Consider the following 3,513-nt stretch of genomic DNA (forward strand, 5'->3'; position numbering starts at 1 on the left):
CTTTTTGACCTGGTTCAAACTTCCGTTTTGAAGTGCTTTTATCATATTTGGTTTTCATTGACTGCTGAGATGACTCAAGATTTTCTCTGGCTAATTCACATGCTTTAGAGAGTTTTGTACGAAAATCTGACACATATTGCAAAATATTCAGACAATCATCATCGTCTGATAGGAATTTCTCTTTAACGAGCTTAAGTGGGCCACGGACTGTATGTCCAAATACAAGCTCAAATGGGCTAAAACCAAGAGACTCCTGAATTGACTCTCTAACAGCAAAGAGCAGAAAATGAATTCCTTCATCCCACTGCTTCTCTGTGTCAAAACAGTAGGTCCTAATCATGTTTTTCAAAGTTTGATGAAATCGCTCAAGAGCACCCTGACTTTCTGGATGATAGGCGGATGACCTATACTGTTTAATGCCTAGCTGATCCATTACTTGTTGAAAAATACCAGACATAAAGTTGGAGCCTTGATCGGACTGGACACATTTAGGGAGGCCAATAAAGTGAAAAATCTGACTAAAGCTCTCACTATAGTCTTTGTCTTTATATTTCTCAGTGGTATGGCTTCGGGGAACCGAGTTGATGTACACATAATTGTCAACATGTACTCATTTCCTGATCTTGTTTTTGGTAGGGGCCCAACACAGTCTATTAGTATTCTACTAAATGGTTCTTGAAATGCAGGAATTGGCTGTAAAGGGGCCTTTGGAATGGTCTGATTTGGCTTTCCTACCATTTGACATGTGTGACAAGTTTTACAGAAATGTGCTACATCCTGCCTGAGATTAGGTCAATAAAAGTGACTGAGAATTTTATGATAAGTTTTCCTGACTCCTAAATGACCAGCCCAGGGGGTTTCATGGGCCAGGCGCAATATTTCAGCACGAGTAGGGCTTTGGAACCACAATTTGATGTTTTATAGCCCAATCGTCATCAACCAAAACATCTGGAGGTCTCCATTTACGCATGAGAATACCAGATTTTGTATAATAGGAAACAGAGCTATCTGAAGTTTTATCTTCATCATCTACCCTGTCAAACAAAGACAAAATATCTGGGTCTTTGTGTTGTTCTGCAATGAGATTTGATCTAGAAAATGTCTGACTTTGGTCAGCAGAAGTTTTACTGGAAGTTTCAAATCCACGAGGGATAACGGAATGATCCGTGTCAAACACCTGACTGAGAAAGGTGTCATTTAAGTCAACATCTGTGACATTATTTTTGAGAGTATTTTGATTCTCGGAAGTTTTCCTTGACATGGCTCGAGTAATGGCACATGAAGGAAATAAATCGGGTATCTCTTGTTCAATTGGCTCTGGATTCTGATCTAAACTAGGATTATCAGTCACAAGTGGATTAGTAATGACCTTGTCCCCAGCAAGGTCGTTTCCAAGAAGAAGGTGAATCCCTTCAAAAGGCAAAAAAGGCCTAATACCTAAAGTCACAGGTCCAGAAACAAAGTCCGAAGACAAATAGACATTATGGAGAGGAACAGGAATGTAGTCATTACAATCTACCCCCTTAATAAGAACTTTAGACCTGAAAATGACTTTTCAGAAAACGGCAGGGTATCTGCCAACAAAAGAGACTGGGAAGCCCCGGTATCTCTTAAATTTTGACAGGGGTAGCGGAAGAGAAATCACTAGAAAGTGATATAAAACATTATGAATAAATGGTCGAAAATACCCATAATGCTATCTTGAGAAGAATTGACCTTGACCTCATTAATTGGGGATGAGAGGGGTTTAACCTCAGAAAATGTGTTGCACACATTATTAGACTCTAATTGAGTTGATGAAGAAATAAAGCCGGTGGGCTTAGATCCACTTTGACCACTTTGACCTTCACGTTTTCTTTTCAATTTGAAACACTCTGACATTAAATGGCCGTCTTTCTTACAATAATTACAAGAAAGTGTACCGAACTGTTTGTCAGAAGGAGATTGAGACTTGGGATCTGATGATGTGGGAGTGTTACTTGAACTGTGTGAACTGCTGTCATTTGATTTCCTACTCTCCTTTGAGAAATTCTTGGATGAAAAGGAGGAGTTAAATTTACCTGCATTGTTTCTGTATGAAAAGGACTGGGATGGTTTGCTGAGAAATGAAGATTTGTGGGTCAATGAATAATCATCGGCCAAACGTGCAGCAACCTCTAATGTATCTGCCTTTTGTTCATTGATAAACGTCTTGATGTCACTCCGGATGCACCTTTTAAATTCCTCAATCAAAACAAGCTGTCGTAATTTGTCATAATTCTGACTGACCTTTTCAGAAGAACACCAGCGATCAAACAGTTGTTCTTTTGTTCGAGCAAATTCAACATAAGTTTGATCCTTCACCTTCTCACAATCCCTAAATTTCTGACGGTAAGCTTCAGGCACCAACTCATAGCCCTTGAGAATTAATTCCTTCACAGAATCATAATTTGAAGCCTGCTCTACTGACAACTGAATGTAAATTTCTCTGGCTTTACCCACCAAAGCACTCTGCAAAAGCATAGACCAGGACTCCTTAGGCCAATTCAGACTCTGAGCAATTTTCTCAAAATGAAGGAAATATTTATCAACATCCTTTTCTTGGAAAGGGGGAACTAACCTGAAATGCTTAGTGATGTCAAACTTGTCTGAAGGGAAGAATTTTCCTGACTGTCCAAGCTCTAAACGTCTCATTTCTAACTGTAGTCGATGTTCTTCCAATTCTCTCTCCTTTTCTCTCTGTCTTTCTTCCATTTGTAATTCTTTGTCTTTCATTTGTAATTCTTTGTCTTTCATTTGTAATTGCATTTGTATTTTTTCTTTTTCTAATGCCTGTCTCTCTTTTTCCATTTGTAATTCTAGTTTCTTGATCTCCAAATTTGTCTGCATTTCTAATTCTAATTTTCTTAGTTCAAAGGTAGACTCGGGCTCATAATCTTTCAAGGTGGATTCCTCAAATTGGCCTAAATTAACTAAATGTTTTGCAATGTGGTACTGTATTTCCCGCTTGCGCATAGATCTTTTGACATCTACTTTAAGGAAATTGGCCAGTGCTATGAGGTTGTCTTTTTTGAGGGAATCAAATGTGTCCTGATCAAGGTCATCCATAAATTCGTCTGGCTTGAATTCCGCCATGATTGAATTTTGCTGAGTTCACAGTATACAGTAGTTTTGAAAAGGCAGGCAAAATGTTGTCAAACGGCTCAAAATATTCGGATCCCGGACGAGCCCCCAATTTGTTACGTGCAGAGAAAACGAACAAAAGGGTGAACTCAGCAGTTAACGTTTAAACAAAATTTATTACGAAAAATAAAACTAATTGCTAAGTCAGGGATAGAGTACAAGCTTTAAAAGTGTACAGACTACTTATCTCAGCTGGGACGGCAAAGCTCCAGTCTCAGAGTTGTAACAGTCAGTTGAATGAATGAACAGTCCTTGCAGGCTTGAAGCTGCACAAAGTCCACAGTATAAATCCAGCGTTGACAGTGAAGGTCTTGAAAAGTCTTGAGAATGACTACTGCTGGAGTTTATAGT

This window comes from Ptychodera flava, chromosome 8, assembly GCF_041260155.1.
Source record: "Ptychodera flava strain L36383 chromosome 8, AS_Pfla_20210202, whole genome shotgun sequence".
In the NCBI taxonomy this organism is placed as follows: Eukaryota; Metazoa; Hemichordata; class Enteropneusta; family Ptychoderidae; genus Ptychodera; species Ptychodera flava.